We start from the raw sequence: 17,646 nt of genomic DNA on the forward strand, positions 1-17,646 counted from the left end.
TATGGGAAAAACCCTCTTAGAGGTAAATGGGAGGGGGGAAGGAGGTTTATGAAAGGGAGACTGAGAAGGAAGATAATATTTGAAATGTAAACAAATAAAATGATTAATAAAAAAATTGAATTACATCATTTCCCTCTTCCTTCCTTTTCTAGTTCTATCTCTGTCAACACATTTCTGCTCTTTGTTTACTTCAAATTCTTGGACTGGACTTTCTTTCTAAAAAGTGCTTGTGTGTTGTGATGGTTTGTATATCCTTGGACCAGGGAGTGGCACCATCTGAAGGTGTGGCCTTGTTGCAATAGGTGTGACCTGGTTGGAGTGGGTGTGTCACTGTGGGTGTGGGTATAAGATCCTCACCGTAGTTGCCTGGAAGTCAGTCTTCCACTAGCAGCCTTTGGATGAAGACATAGAACTCTCGGCTCCTCCTGCGCCATGCCTGCCTGGATACTGCCATGCTCCCACCTTGCTGATAATGGACAGAATCTCTGAACCTGTAAGCCAGCCCCAATTAAATGTTGTTTTTTATAAGACTTACCTTGGTCATGGTGTCTGTTCACAGCAGTAAAACCCTAACTAAGACAGAAGTTGGTACCAGGAGTGGGGTATTGCTGTGATAGGCCTGACCATGCTTTTATTTGACAGAATGTGGATTTTGGGACTTTGTATTTGGAAAGCAATGGAATGCTTTAAATGGGGCTTAATGGGTCATCCTAGTAGGAATATGGAAGACTTAGTTGCTGGGAGTAATTTGAACTGTGTTGACCTTGCCCAAGTGATTTCAAAGGAGAAGAATTTCAGAATGTGGCATAAAGACTGGTTTTGTGGTATTTTGGTGAAGAATGTGGCTACTTTTTGCCCTTGTCTGAAAAGTTTGCCTGAGACTAAGGTGAAGAGACTTGGATTAATTGCATTGACAAAAGAAGTTTCAAAAAAGCCCAGCAGAGACTTTGTTCTCTGGTTAAGTCTTATGAAGAGAAGTTTGAATAAGCATAGCAAGCTTAGAAAGGAAAAATATAAAATATATGGTTTGAGTATTAAAGGAGTACCAGGAAGTGAAATGGAGCAAAATCTTGTGTTCTAGGAGATAAAGATTAAGGGAGTGGGACCTTGGGGCAAGATCCTACCCGGCTAAATTAGATCCAGGCATGGTGGTACACACCTTTAATCCCATGAGACAAGCATGTTGATCTCTACATTCAAGGTCAATCTACCGAGCAAGAACCAGGATAGCCAAGCTTAGGCAGTGAAGGGTTTAGAAAACATAAAGCTAGTGATAATGTAATAATACAAGGGGATCATGTTCTAGTTCCTGTAAGCAGCAGAACTCGGCAGCTTCAGCCATGTGGCTCTGGCTCTAGAGTTAAGAATGGAAGGAACCACTGGGAAAATTGATGCTGGTTAGCTGGAGCTAAGGAATTAGCAGTGATTAAGAAGAGACAAGCATCACTGAGGTGAAATCTTCTGGAAATTGTTTTCTGGGAGCACAAAGAAGCTGTGTTCCAGAGATAACCAAGGTTGCACCTCATGCTGCGGCTGGACTTGGTAATATGTAAGAGTTACTCAGGTGGTACTGCTTGTGAAGGAATGAAGGGATAATGGAGAGAAGCTGAGGCTTAGCACTGTGAGAGGCCAAGGAAGGCCATTGGAGAAGGTGAAGCCTCAGCTGTAGTTGATGGCCCAGGACTAAAGGGGTCATGCAAAGGATTTGAGGCTTGGCACCCTGAAGAGAGCCTATGAGAGGCTATTGGTGAAGCCTAGTAGGAGTGGAATATCCCAGTGTATTGGAGATGTCAGTATCATGGAGTGATCACCAAGAACTGCAGCCGTAGTGGAGTGGATCAACCTGAGCTTAAAGTGCTACAGAGGGCAGAGCTGGAAAAGTGATGCCAGCCCTTAGGAGGAGTCCAAAAGATCAAGTGGAATCCCAGACACTGAAACAAGAAGCTGTAACATTGAAATTGCCTTGGAGACTCAAAGATGTTAAAGATGCCAGAGCCATGGGACACATGCTGAGGAAAGCCGCTAACAGGGAGTGGAACCAGCCCAGGAGAAAGCAGTTTGTTGCAGTCAACAAAGATGAAAAAGGAGTGGAGATCTGAAGACCGCTTTGACATCAGCCATGGAGATGCAGAGTTTGCCCAGCTGGTTTCCTGCCTTGCTTTGGAGATTACAGTTAATTAAGTTGGATGAATCTTAGAAGAGACCTTGAACTTTGGACTTTTAACATTGTTGTGACTGCTATAGACTATGAAAACTTTGAAAGTTGGACTAAATGCATTTTGCATTATGCTATGTTTAAGTGTGGCCCCCATAGACTCATGTTTTTGAACAAGTCTATGGGGACCAGGGAGTGGAATGTGATGGTTTGTATATCCTTGGACCAGGGAGTGGCACCATCTGAAGGTGTGGCCTTGTTGCAATAGGTGTGACCTGGTTGGAGTGGGTGTGTCACTGTGGGTGTGGGTATAAGATCCTCACCGTAGTTGCCTGGAAGTCAGTCTTCCACTAGCAGCCTTTGGATGAAGACATAGAACTCTCGGCTCCTCCTGCGCCATGCCTGCCTGGATACTGCCATGCTCCCACCTTGCTGATAATGGACAGAATCTCTGAACCTGTAAGCCAGCCCCAATTAAATGTTGTTTTTTATAAGACTTACCTTGGTCATGGTGTCTGTTCACAGCAGTAAAACCCTAACTAAGACATGTGTGTATGTGTGTGTGTGTGTGTGTGTGTGTGTGTGTATGTGTGTGTTTGTGCGTATTTCTAGACATATAAATGTAATGTGCACAGCTCATATAAAGTAAAAATTTTGTATGCATAAAAAAATCAGTGTTATCTCAGTAAAGGTTACACTTTGAAAGCTATAAGTTATCGCAAGATGTTGAGGATTCATTCTAATGCTGCTTGTCTAAACTCTGAAGGTCCTTGTCTCCAGTTGAGTTTTGTTCAATCAATAAAGAGCCAAAGGCCAATAGCTAGGCAGGTAGACTGAGGTGGGGCCTTTAGATTTGCATGAACTAGGGATAGAAAGGGAGAAAGGAGAAGAATCACTATAATTGGGAGGGAAACAGATCAGATTTAGAGCTGCAGAAGTAAAATCTTCTGAAATGTTGGTGAGAAAGAATGTGGCTCCATGGAAAGCCTGCCCTGGAAGGGCTGCACAGAAGCATCTTGGGCAGCAAAGACTAGGGACCCACCCAGAAGGAGTCAGAGCAACAAAGATAAAATATAGAATTAGAGGGCCTTAAGCCAGATTATAGGAGGGAAATGTGTAGGGCCTCAGGGAGGATAAGAAATGCCCAGTCTTTGAACTAGTCAAGGCATATTAAAATTAACTGGTGTGTGTGTGTGTGTGTGTGTGTGTGTGTCTTTCATTCACAAATCCAAAGGGCTCTGGTCAGTGGCTGGGAGTGTGTCCTGCTGGGGGCATAAAGGGTTTTAACTAATTACTGCTACATTCTGTGTGTGTGTGTGTGTGTGTGTGTGTTTAACTGCAAGAGACCTTAAAATTTTTTGCAATGTCTGAGTCACTTCCTCCTCCTCCTCCTCCTCCTCCTCCTCCTCCTCCTCCTCCTCCTCCTCCTCCTCCTTCTTCTTCTTCTTCTTCTTCTTCTTCTTTCTCTCTCCCCCCTCCCTCTCTCCACTTTACATTCTAATTCCTTCCCTCCTATCCTCCAAATTCCACCCTTACAAATCCCTCCTTATACTAAATTCTCTGCTTTTTCTCAGAGAAAGGCAAATTGTGCATGGGAATCAACCCACCTTGGGACATCAACTCACTGCATGGCTAATCACATCTTCTCCCAGTGAGGCCAGACAAGGCAGTTCCAGTTCCACTATTGGAAGTAGATCCAAAGGCAGGCATCAAAGACAGACAAAGCCCCTACTCCAATTGTTAACCCACATGAAGATCAAGTTAAACATCTATATAAATCTGTACTGAGCCTAAGTCCATGCTCTGTATGTTCTTTATTAGTGATTTTGTCTCTGTGAGTCCTCAGTGGGCCCAAGTTAGTTAACACTGTAGGTCTTCTTATGGTTTCCTTGACTGCTCGGACTCCCTCAATCCTATTCCCCACTCTTCCACAAGACTTACAGATCTCCACTTAACATTTGACTGTGGGTATCTCCATTTGTTTTAGACAGCTGCTGTATGGAACCTATCAGGGGACAGTTACGCTAGGCTCCTGTCTACAAGTGTAACTGAGTATCATTAATAGTGTCAGGTATTGGTTCTTGCCCATGGGATAGGACTCAAGTTGATCCAGTCATTGGTTGGCTATTCCCCCAGTCTCTGTTCCATCTTTGTCTATTCACTTCTTGAAGGTAAGACACATTTGGAATTGAAGGTTTTGAGGGTTGGTTGCTATCCTTATCCTTTCACTGGGAGCCCTGCCTGGATACAGGAGGAGGCTACTTTAGTCTCCATATCCCCAACTGCCAGGAGTCTGAGCTAGAGTCACCCCATAGACTCCCAGGAGCTTCCCCTGTCCCAGAGATGCCTCCCCCACCATTTGTTGCTCTCTCTCCTGATCATCTCTTACCCCCTGTCCCCGCACATGATCCCCATCCCTTTCCTCTCTTCACCTGCTCTCCCACCCAGGTCCCTCCTTCTACCCACCCCTGGTGTCTATCTTGATATTTGATAAAAGTGTTAATCCGATGTATGAGTCTTCTGATGGAGAATTGAGACTACTTTAATATAAAATTTCATCTCATACCATGAAAATACTTATGTTTAAGAAAGAAAGTTTTGCAAAGATGTGAAGCAAAGTTATTCATTTGTGAGAATCTATACAACTTATATCTCTGTGGAAGGTGGCATAAAAGTTCATGCAAAGGCAGAAGAAAACAAATAAACAGACAAACATACAGGATTTCAATATTACCCATCTATATACCTTCTGAGCATACAACTGAAATATTCAAAATCAACTTACTATAGATATATTTGAGCACACATGTTGACAGTATTTACAGTAGTTAAATTGTTGAATTGCCCTAGATCATTATCTGTAGATGAACAGATAAAGACATTGTAGTAAATATACACACCATGATGTTTAATGATAAATGAGAATGAAAAGATTGTGTTGCAAGAGAATGAGTGCAATTGGGGATCATGTTAAGTGAAATATGTCAGTTGCTCACAGTAAGGTATTAAATGTTTTTGCACCTATTCATACTCTACTGAAAACAGGAATGTAATATTTGAGAGACCAGTGAAAGGAAAAAGGAGTTTGTGAGAAGACAGAGAAGAATAATGACAATATGAACAGGAACATAGTAATTAGATAGGTACATGGAAATGTCCTAGAGAAATTCCTTACATTGCACATCAAGCTTTGCAAATAAAAGTGGGTCACTTCACATGACAATGTCCCCATGTGACACTGCCTGAAAACAGTTTTTACTTTGGTGGATATGTTTTTGACACACTCAGTAAAGAGAATCTACAATGGTAGAACTTCTGAATAATAATTGTTATTATTATTGAAATCTCCTTAGTTGAAATATTTACAGTTACAAAAATTCAAAAGTTCATCAAACAAAATACTTAATAATGGCAGGACTGTTTTAACACTATGGTTTACATCAGCCACAGTAGGGGCAACCGCTCACTTCCTGTTTCTGAAGTCAGTTAGTACCAGAATCAGTAAAAGATGCTATCAAGTGTCTTGAGGAAACTGCAAACCTGCCTTTGAAATCTAGCACAGTCATGGCTAAGAAGTTTAAAGAGATTGGGAGTGCCAGGTTTTTAAAACACTCGATTGCAAGAACATCAAAATATAATAGCTACTATTGATCTAAAGTTGGAGGCATGTTTGTTATCAATATTTCTATCACTGTGTGATGAAAATGCATACAAATATAATCAGATGGATCTTTAATGGATTACTGAATTATACATGTAAATTTTATTATATTTAATGGTGTTAGAACTATGTATTTAACATAAAAAATAAATTTTTTTCCAAATTTTAATTTGATGTGTTTCAAGGAATATATCTATTAACTTATAAAAGTGTAAATTAAGACCAGATAAGTGGAAATCACTTATTCAGTGTCCAAATCGTTTTTAAAGTGTGAGGGAGGAAGAATATACTCAGATAGCTGGATTATCCCAGGATAAAAGACAATTATTTTTTAATATTTTACTTTTAAATCTATTGCCACATTTACCTCATGATTTTGGTTCCTTCCCAAGTTGGTCTTCCATTTAAAGACACTAGGTAATCTTGATTGAATATTCTAAAAATAAAGAATCCACATGGATTATAGATTCTTTATATCCAAAGGTTGAAAGAAAGACAAATGTAAAAGAGTTTGTGTTTGGGGTGAGCATATATTACAATTACAGTAATACACACTTGAATATTACCACATATCATCTGTCATAATTACAGATAGCATTATTTTCAATAGTGAGTTTGGCCAGGGGTATAATAAATAGAAGACTGTTCTATTGTGCAAACAAACTGTAGCCTAAATCTAATGATGGTAACAAACAAAACAAAACAAAAAACAAAACAAAACAGGAGGCTGAAGGAATGAAAGAAATGAAGGGATAAGAGACACAGAAGAACTGTATTCTACAATATTTAATATTTAAATAAATATTTGCATTTCCTTCATTTATATTAAGATGAACATTCGACTATTAAATATAAAATTTGCATGTGAAAACTGATTTATTAAAATTTGCTCCCAGTATATTATCTTTTCGTCTAAGTGGTATAAAGAGTATTTTGAGATGGATATGTAATATACAACAAATATATGATTAAAATATACTGAAGGAAATGAAGTATAAATTTCATTCTAACAAATGCTTGAAATGGTGAGTAAAGCTTTTTAATTAGCATAATTTATAATACTTTATTCAGGTTATAAACTATAATCAACAAAACTAGAACAAATGCATATACAATTTCTTTATTAAAATTTCTTTCAGTCAGTAACTTGAATTCATGGGTCTTTTATATCAAATATTACCCCAAAACATGCTATACACAAAAGAAAACATCAGTGATATATAACTGCTCAAAAACTGAAAAATGAGCCCAAAGTCTCCAAACCTCACCTGCCTATCTGTTCTCATCCATCCATTTCAATGAATTAACAAGTAAAAATTTAGAAAAGGCTTCTATACTGTAAATAAAATAGGTGAATATTTACTTCATTGTTCCTATAATTATGCAAAGTCTTTGGGAGCACTGCAAAGTTTTACTTTTTCAATTTAGGAGGTAAGATAGTTCATATTCAAGTTCATATTTCTCTCTTCTGATTCTTAAATTTTAACTTCTGTATTAGGTTAAATGCAGTTGTAGATATTAAAACTCTTACCTGGCATGGAAGATCAAAAATATGTCAACTGCTTGTTACCATTGGCTTGATGGGGTAATAATGTGGAAGAGTGTTATAATTCAGGTTGTAATTTGGATATATTTTTCTAACGTGTTTGTCTATTATCTTGATTTGACCTTGAAAAAATAGGCAGATTTTTTTTATATATTTTATGCTTCAATTCTGTAGTATCTGTAGATACATCATTAATTGAAAGACTAGATATAGTGAAAGCCAAGAGTTTCTTTACTAACTGTATAAAACATTATGGAATTATAAAGTAACATACATGAGAAAGCATCCAAAAATCAAATTTCATGAAAATTGATTAAATGTAATCACTTGTTATTGAACTTTTATTCTGCATATACATTTGTGTGAGATAGATAGTAAGTGAAATGATGCAGATATGACAGATTTTTAACCTAAAAATTTCAGAGTCAGAGCCATAACTGTTTATCTACTTTCTTTCTGCATATAGACTCAGTATATTCTGTCAACAGTTTACTTTGAAAAAAATATAGTGTACAAATATTTACTATATAAAATGGGACCCTACAATTTTGATTGGATTAACAACCATATGTTTTAATGTAAATAATAGAAGTGTATCAAGTTATTAAATATTTTACTTCATATTTATACTATTACATAAATATATTTCTTAAATTATTCTTACTATTTTCTGTAGAACTTTCACTGTTGTGAATTTCTTGTATTAATGATAACTGTTTCTAAATACCCATTAAAATAGTTATGCTTTCTCATATTAAAAATGTTTACTGTGTAAATAATATCATTCAGGGTATTTGGTTTTGGCTATTGACAATGGTTCTCTGCTCTTTGGGGGCTTTTTTGTTTGTTCTTTTTCAATAAAAAATATTTATTATCTTTCTATTAATTTAACATCTCAATTGTCTGTCTCATGTCTCCTGCCAGTCCCAGTCTTACAGATTTCTCCCCCAATTACCCTCTCTTCTTCTCAGAGAATAGGAAGTCCCCCTTGGGACATACAGTTGTAGTAGAACTAAATGCTTCTCCTTTCACTGAGCCCCAACCAGGCAGTCTAGTTAGAGTAAGGGAAGTCGGAATTGAGACCGCCGCAGCTTCAATTTTTAGGGGACCTACATGAAGACAAAGATGCACATCTGCTACAAAGTTCTAGGGGCTGAGACCCAGCCCATATATTCTCTTCGTTTGGTAGTTCAGTCTCTGTGAGCCCCCATGAGTCTAGGAGAGTTAACTCCCCTCTACTCACTCATTTCTTTCCTCCAGTCTTCCACAATATTCCATGACCAAATCTTCTAAATGGACATGTGAACATTCTAAATGAACATTCTAGCAATACCCCGAGTCTTTCTGTGAATGTAGCCATGTCACAGTCATTTTGCCTGTAGGTGCCTTAGGAACTCAGAAGCTAATAAAGTCTTCTGACCCACCTATTCCTGTGGAGTAACAAAATAAGCAACTGAAAGCATAGGAATCCTTACAAAGAACAAAATCGACCTGACTTTCTTTCAAACAAAAACACATACAAGCTCAAAGAATTCAGACATGAGGGCAGCCCTAAATGGACTTAATGGATTATATATAATGGATTATATATATATATATATATATAAAAGGTCAGCGTTCCATACCGGGGAAGATACAGGGAAAGCTACAGTGGAGAAATGAGAGATGGGCACGACCAGATTTGCATAAACTTTTGAAAATTTTAGCATTTGTGAAAAGACCAGGGAAATGCATAGGGCATATTGATGTGCATCAGTACTGATTTACTCTTCCATACATCTTCTTGGCTTTATGCTAATACTTTTTATTATTTTCTAGGAGATATCTAGGTAGATTGTAATTGTTTTTATCAGAAAAAAATCTCAATATTAGCAGGCATATTTAGTATAGTAGCTTTACACCGTGGTGATAAAATAATCTTTCTTCCTCTTCCAAATTAATCAAACAGTAGAGATATAATATTAAAACAAAACTTGCTTCAAGCATAAGATTTGATTATGATAGATATTTTTCCAGATACTTAGTGTTTATTGGATTTCTGACAACTTGTGCTGATTAATCTATGTCAAATTGACACAAACAAGACTCGTCTGGCAAGAGTGAATCTCAGTGGAAGACTTCCTTTCATTTTATTTATTTTGGGGGCATGTTTGTGGTGCATTTTCATGATTATTGATGTGGGAGAGCATGGCTCACTATAGGAAAAGATCCTTTTCTATATAAAGTGTCATGGTGAACAAATCATGAAGAACAAGCTAGTAAGCAGCATTCCTCCAGTGTTACTGCCCACTTCCTGCTTGATTTTCCTCCCTGAATTGCAACAATGACAGACTGTAATCACAAAGTGTAAATGTAATAAACCCTTTCATCTCCAACTGTCTTTTGTTTGTGATGTTTTTCATCACATGTTTTGCCAGAGAAATAAGCTAGATACTAAGCTAGACACTACTCTGATGCTTCCAGAACCAGTTTTCAGACAATATAGCAATTAATCATTGAGTGGGCAATTGCAAAGTATCAATTAATTCGTATGTCTAGAAGATGTAGGTGTGCCTATTAACATGGGGAGCAAAACAATGGAAACTGAAAGGAGACTCTGACAACCTTTGTATAGTTTGTCAGCCCTCAAATTGGATAATTTTATCCTGATTATCTTATTAGTTAAACTACATGAATTTCAATGAACTGGTTAAGGTAGGAATCACCCATTGTCACTAACAGATTAGATACCAACAAATAAATTCATGTTTTTATTCATTTATTAATGCATTCAAGAAATATTTCTTGAATGACTTCTCCTGGGAGGATGCCAATTAAGTAGATAAAAAGCTTAAAACAGATGTCCTGAGGGGTTAGGCTCCACCAGTAAAAGAAATATAATGTTAGAGAAAGGGTATTAAATTGAAATCCCATACGTACATACACACAAAATTTTTCATAAAAATGAATGGCTAAATCTAACAATTGAAAAAGTAGCCCTGAGTGAATCCATATATAGCAACATTTCATAGAAATAACTGTATTTATGACTTGTATAAGGAGATTGAGAATATCTGTCATACCATAGCAAAAGAAATATGAGTAATAGTCCAAACACCAGAATTCCATCAATGTTGAAACAGTGAAATAAGAGCATAATCTTACATTGAAGGTTTCAAAATGATTACAAAGTAACAGAAGTTAAAGATCCTGAAATTCCCACTCTTGGAGTAGTGTATGTCTTCATTGTAATTATATTATAAAAGTTGGGGTAAACTCTTAAAAAACAGATTTTAAAAATCTTTAATAGTCGATTGTTTAGGACAAGATATAGATTTAAAATACTTTGGATATTTCTCTTTTTTGTTAGATACAGTAAGAGAAGGAACAAGAAGTTAGGTGGCTAGGACGGTGCAGAGGATCTTGACTGGGAGGATGGGAAAGAATATGACAAAAAAATCATATGTAAAACCCTTTAATAAAAAAAGGTAAAAAGAAACAAAAGATAAACTTTCAACACCTAAATATATGAAATTAGAAATGATAATATATTTAACACAGGTATAAGATAAGTGACTCATATGATATTATTTACGAAAACTTGAATAAAAGTAACAAAATAATTGAAGTTTCAATATGAGAAAACACTCAGAGAACTAGGAATTTGTGATCATCCTGTTACATGGAAAAATGTACAGAGGATTATTAATGTATAAATGGAAGTTTCAAGATTTTTAAACAGCAAAGATTGACAACTATGTGATCAAATTTTAAACAGCATCATGCATCAGAAAGATGACTGATGCTAAATTAAAAATCATAATAGATATATCAATTCATTCGAATGTGAAAAACAAATTTCTCTGCAGACTGTCAGTAATTTCCTTGAGAGACAGAGATGTGGTTTGTTGTAATATTATATGGTTAGATTTTTAAAGCTATCTTCTTTCACAGGGAACAAGACTTTAAATATAAACTTATTGGTTAACTGACTTTTCTCCGGTCTTTCAAATAATCCTTAGGTCGCATGGAGATTAAGTACTTCAATATCTGACCCTGGTGGTCAAAAAGATTGTGTGGAATTTATATGTTTAAAGTTTAAAGCTGTTTTTTTTTTTTTTTTAGGATATATTTTGTTGTTTATTACATGTACATGTGGGAATAAGTGCATGTGAGGGCAGGTCTCAATGCAACCCTAAAAGAGTATTATATGCTCTGGAGCTAAGGATTAAAGCAATTGTAAACATTCCATGTGTATACAGAAAAAGAAAGTTCTACCTTTGCAAGATTAGCAAATGTTCTTAGGCAGTGAGCTACCTCACCAACAGTTGTTTTTTAAATAAATCAACTATAAACTAAAATATTACTTTGCATTGCAATATGTTATTTTTTTTAATTAGCATGTTGTAACAAGAGATAGACTCACAAGAATATTTTCATTGGGAAGGACTTGAATACTTAACTCTTTTTTTTTTTAATTTTTTATTAGGTACTTTCTTCATTTACATTTCAAATGCTATCCTGAAAATTCCCTATACCCTTCCCCCACCCTCCCGACTCCCCTACCCACTCACTCCCACTTCTTGGCCCTGGTATTCCCCTGTATTGAGGCATATAAAGTTTGCAAGAACAAGGGTCCTCTCTTCCCAATGATGGCCGACTAGGCCATCTTCTGCTACATATGCAGCTAGAGACAGGAGTTCCGGGGGTACGGAACAACAATATGAACTAAGGCGTACTTAACTCTACAATACACTTTCCTAGGAAATGAGATTGCCCTGGATTTGAAAGCCTGTGACAAAAATCTATTAATGAATAATCTTCTCATGTGAATATATTTTCCATTAATGCTGGTTGTTTAATTTTAATTGACATCTAAGCAAAGCAGAAGGAATTTCTCTTTTTTTTCCCATTAAATATGAGAGATCAGAGAGTCTAAAAAAAACTAGACATTTGTCTTTCAAGTCTTCTCATTGAAAACATGAGATATTCCACTTTCATAGTTTTCTTTAATATATCACACAATATTTGAATATGTAGAGTTTCTTTATTAAAACATATCTATATACATAGCTTACAATATAAAGAATGATTAAAACAAATTCTGTATTAATACTTGGTCAATAGAAATTAATTCATTATTTCACCAAAATAATTGAGCAGGTTTTCTGATACTCATTTAGCTAAGAGACATAAAGCCTATTTTTTGATATCGTAGATCATCATAAATATCAAAATATTTATTCCTTAAATAATACCTTCACAATCATTTTAGACTGTACTTTGGATGTGAAAGGTGATATTTATTTTGATTCATACACATAGTAAGATAAGCTCAGTGGATCTGATGATTTTTACTTCATATGTAAATTCACTTTAAAAAATTGTTCATTATACATTCACTCAGTATTTAGAACCATTGTGTTAAAAAAAATAATGTAGTTTTTCCACACAGTTTTATAATCTGCACAGAAATAATTTTATTTGACAGTAAAACGTTTGTTTTTATTTATTTATTTTTTTATTTTTCAGAATTGAGCACAGTGATAATAGAAACTAAAGGAAGAAGATAAAAATAACCTATGGATATTCCTCTAGTGTGACATTTATTCTGGACAAAACATTGGGTCAACTCACAGATGTGGATAAATGTAAGTATTGTCTAATAAGTTCAGATAACTTTTTTATTAATGGGTAATATGATATTATACATATTCTTCCAAAAAATTGAAAAATGAAATTAGTTTCTTTTTTGCCTGCAGAATACTGTAAACTTTTAAAACAGAAGGAATAAGAAAACAATAGAATGTCTAGAGCAAACATTCTGACTATAAATTTATAAATATTAGAAAAAATATAAACAAAATAAAAAACAAAACATCAAAAGTTTTCTATCCAAATGATCATTGGCAGAAAATATTTAGATGTGCAATTGTTTCTTTTCAGAAATTGAAATCCTTATGAAATCATCTGAAAGGACAGGCTTTCTCTGAACAAGAATTTTAGTACTCATTAGAGTATTAAACAGTAGCTAGGATGTAAGGCTTCTGCAAGGTCAGTTCTTTATAATTGGTGATACTTTTCATCTATAAGAATAACCATTATGGTAGAGCCAAGTTCAATTAATGGAAGGGTCACTCTGTGCCTAATTAGTTTTGCAAGTATTCTTCCCGCCAAACCTCTGCTATTTAAAAATACGAAACCTTTCCATGACTACAGAGAAAAATAGAACCTTGTAAACTGGCCTAAGGGCTTGATGTGATATATAAATAAAATTAAATGGACTTGCCACTTAACATTCCACAGCACTTTAGTGTAATTTAGGGTTAAGGGCTCTTATGCTTGGTAAAAATGTTGAATTTGAGAAAGCCTTTATGCTTGACTGCAATCTGATCTCTCTTGGGTCCTAATGTCTTTGATACTGTGAATTTCAAATGAAAATATGACCTTAGGATGCAACACAGAGAGATAGGATTTAATAATGGTAATTCCAGATAAAAATGGATTATTTAGGTTTTAAACTCATATATACATATATATATATATATATATATATATGTATATATGAGTTTATATATATATGTGTGTGTGTGTGTGTGTGTGTGTGTGTGTGTGTGTGTGTAGCCTGGCTGAAACTCAATTAGAGATGATCTGCAATATGACTGATTGACCTTGCTCCACTTTAGCTGATGGCTGTATATTTAATGTCAAACCAATAAATAAATAAATAAATAAATAAATAAATAAATAAATAAACTATGCATTAAGTTTCTGTTCTTATATTGCCCATAAAGATCACAGAGTGGAAATAAATATGTAATGTATGTGAATCCGATATTATTGTGAGAAAATATTAAACAATAGAAAATTAAAATTACTTGACACAGAACCTATCTTTTCAGAAATAGAGCATTTGCTTTTGAGCCCCAATTAGAATAAAGCATTTGAAATTCTGTTAATTTATAGCTGTAATTTTTTAATTGGATACTTTACTGATTACATTTCAAATGTTATCCTCTTTCCTGGTTTCTCCTCTGGAATCCCCTATCCCATTCTCCCTCCCTCTGCTTCTATGAGTGTTCTTCCCCCACCATTAAAGCACTCCCATCTCCCCAGCCTAGCAGTTCCTTACATTGGGCAATCAAGCCTTTACAGGATGATGGGCCTCTCCTCCCATTAGAGACACTTGATATAATGTACAGTGCTATTTTGGTTTGGAGTTTCAATTTTTCAGCATTTTCATATAGTAAGATTTTACTTACATTCAAGGCCTGGGTGTTAGATTTACATCATTATTTAAATGGGTAAGAAACACTAAGCTGGTCTTTGTGGGGTTTTTTTGTTTGTTTGTTTGTTTGTTTTTTTTGAGTTTCAGTATTTTGCAAATTATATCTTGGGTATTCTAAGTTTCTGGGCTAATATCCACTTATGAGTGAGTGCATATCATGTGAGTTCTTTTGTGATTGGGTTACCTCACTCAGAATGATACCCTCCAGATTCATACATTTGCCTAGAGATTTCATCAATCCGTTGTTTTTAATAATTGAGTAGTACTCCATTGTGTAAGTGTACCACATGTTCTGTATGCATTCCTCTGTTGAGGGACATCTGGGTTCTCTCCAACTTCTGGCTATTATAAATAAGGCTGCTATGAACATAGTGGAGCATGTGTTCTTATTACCATTTGGAACATCTTCTGGATATTTGCCCAGGAGAGGTATTGGTGAATCCTCTGGTAGTACTATGTCCAATTTTCTGAGGAACTACCAGACTGATTTCCAGAGTGGTTATAGAAGCATACAATCCCACCAACAATGGAAGACTGTTCCTCTTTCTCCACATCCTCTCCAGCATCTGCTGTCACCTGGATTTTTTATTTTAGCCATTCTGACTGGTGTGAGGTAGAATCTCAGGGTTGTTTTGATTTGCATTTCCCTGATGATTAAGGATGTTGAACATTTTTTCAGGTGCTTCTCAGTCATTCGATATTCCTCAGTTGAGAATTCTTTGTTTAGCTCTGTGCCTCATTTTTTAATGAGGTTATTTGGTTTTCTGGAGTCCATCTTCTTGAGTTCTTTATATATATTGGATATTAGTCCCCTATCTGAGTTAGGATTGGTAAAGATCCTTTCCCAATCTGTTGGTGACCTTTTTTGTCTTATTTACAGTGTCTTTTGTCTTACAGAAGCTTTGCAATTTTTATGAGTTCCCATTTGTCAATTCTCGATCTTACAGCACAAGCCATTGCTGTTCTATTCAGGTATTTTCCCCCGTGCCCATATCTTCAAGGCTTTTCCCCACTTCCTCCTCTATAAGTTTCAGTGTCTTTGGTTTTATGTGGAGCCCCTTCTTAGATTTGGGAACAAAATGCCCATGGAAGGATGTTACAGAGACAAAGTTTGGAGCTGAGACAAAAGGATGGACAATCCAGAGACTGCCCCACCCGGGGGTCCATCCCATAATCAGCCACCAAACGCAGACACTTTTGCATACACCAGCAAGATTTTTCTGAAAGGACCCTGACATAGCTGTCTCTTGTAAGGCTGGCAAACACAGAAGTGGGTGCTCACAGTCAGCTATCAGATGGAACACAGGGGCCCCAATGAAGGAGCTAGAGCAAGTATCCAAGGAGCTGGAGGGGTCTGCAACCCTATAGGTGGAACAACAATATGAACTAACCACTACCCCCAGACCTCATGTCTCTAGCTGCATATGTAGCAGAAGATGGCCTAGTCTGCCATCATTAGGAAGAGCAAACTTTATATGCCCCAGTACAGGGGAAACACCAGGGCCAAGAAGTGGGAGTGGGTGGGTAGAGGAGCAGGGTTGGGGGGTTGTGAAGTGTATAGGGAACTTTCGGGATAGCATTTGAAATATAAATGAAGTAAATACCTAATAAAAATTGGAAAAAAAGAAACATTATGCTGTTTTTTTTTAACTTTACCCCTCTAGTATGAAGTGTCTATCCATTACAAAAATAGATAGGCGAAAAAAGAATTTGTTTTAAAGACAATTTCATACTCAAAACAAAATATATTAAATAGGTTAACTGGATCAAATTTGGAAAAAAAATGTTAACATGTCTTCTTAATATTATTTGTCAAATGTCTCTTATTTTCTTTATATTGCCTCTCTCTCTCTCTCTCTCTCTCTCTCTCTCTCTCTCTCTCTCTCTCTCTCTCTCTCTCTCTCTCTCTCTCTCTCTTTTTCGGAAACCTGTACTTAAATTTCACTAAAATGAAATATTAAGTCATATTCTCCAACATGTCTAATCCTTCAATGTATGGTAATTGATGATACACATTCTTAAATCCTTGTTCTTTAGTCCAATGTAAGTGCACTTAGAAAAGTGTTGAAGTTGGTATTTGAAATTTATACAAGCATACATGGGCTATTGTGACTTTTGTACTACTCTAGAGCTCACTATATAGACCAGGAAGGGTGGGAACTCATGAGCATCTGCATGTATTATTTTCCCAAAATATAAATATGAAATATAAATATAAATATCGGGATTAATGCTTATAACACCATCCCCTGCTAGACACTTTTCAAATAAAAGTCAGATTGTTTGTATCTGCAACAATCTGTTCCTTCATATCATACAATTTGCATATCCACAGCATATTCATTTTGATGTAAGTAAATTCAGCTGATTTTTTTCTAAGAAACCATATTATATTCTAATTTTAAATCAAGGAATAAATAAAGATAAAACTATATTGTAACTGAGATAAAAACATATCATTTTCCAATATATTTTTTTCAGTTTGCAGTCTTCTTCTATCTTCCATATATCTTTATTTTCAGAATGTGACCCAAACTAGAAGGCTCACTGGCCAGAATGATGCCTGAGGAACTACACAAAATACAAATATGTCAAGATTTTATTATTTGCTGAGAATAGTACAAGCAAAAGACTCAGCAGGAGAAAGAGATATCCTAATTTCATTTTCTCCAACGAAACACTTATGAATGGCTGAATCCAAAGTGAATCACCATAAATGTGACCATCTCTATGCCAAGGAAATACTTATCCAGAATACATACATATAGAACAAGGGCTTGTGTAAAGGAAGGGGGCAGTTGTGTTAAAGAACTTTGATGGCCTAGAGTAAAGTCTGTTTAATGTAGTACCCTGTTCCCTGGTGAGCCAATGTCAGTAGAGGGGTCTGAAGGTCTCTGAAAAATTCCCACAAGAAATAACAGAGTGCAGGTAGATAAGTAGGCTCTTGGCTCCCACAGGATATTGGACCTTGATGAGAGATTCCTCCAGAAGCTGATGTGCATTCATTTTCTGCTTTG

Source organism: Mus caroli, unplaced genomic scaffold (genome assembly GCF_978045245.1).
Source record: "Mus caroli unplaced genomic scaffold, Mus_caroli_1 scaffold_10, whole genome shotgun sequence".
In the NCBI taxonomy this organism is placed as follows: domain Eukaryota; kingdom Metazoa; phylum Chordata; class Mammalia; order Rodentia; family Muridae; genus Mus; species Mus caroli.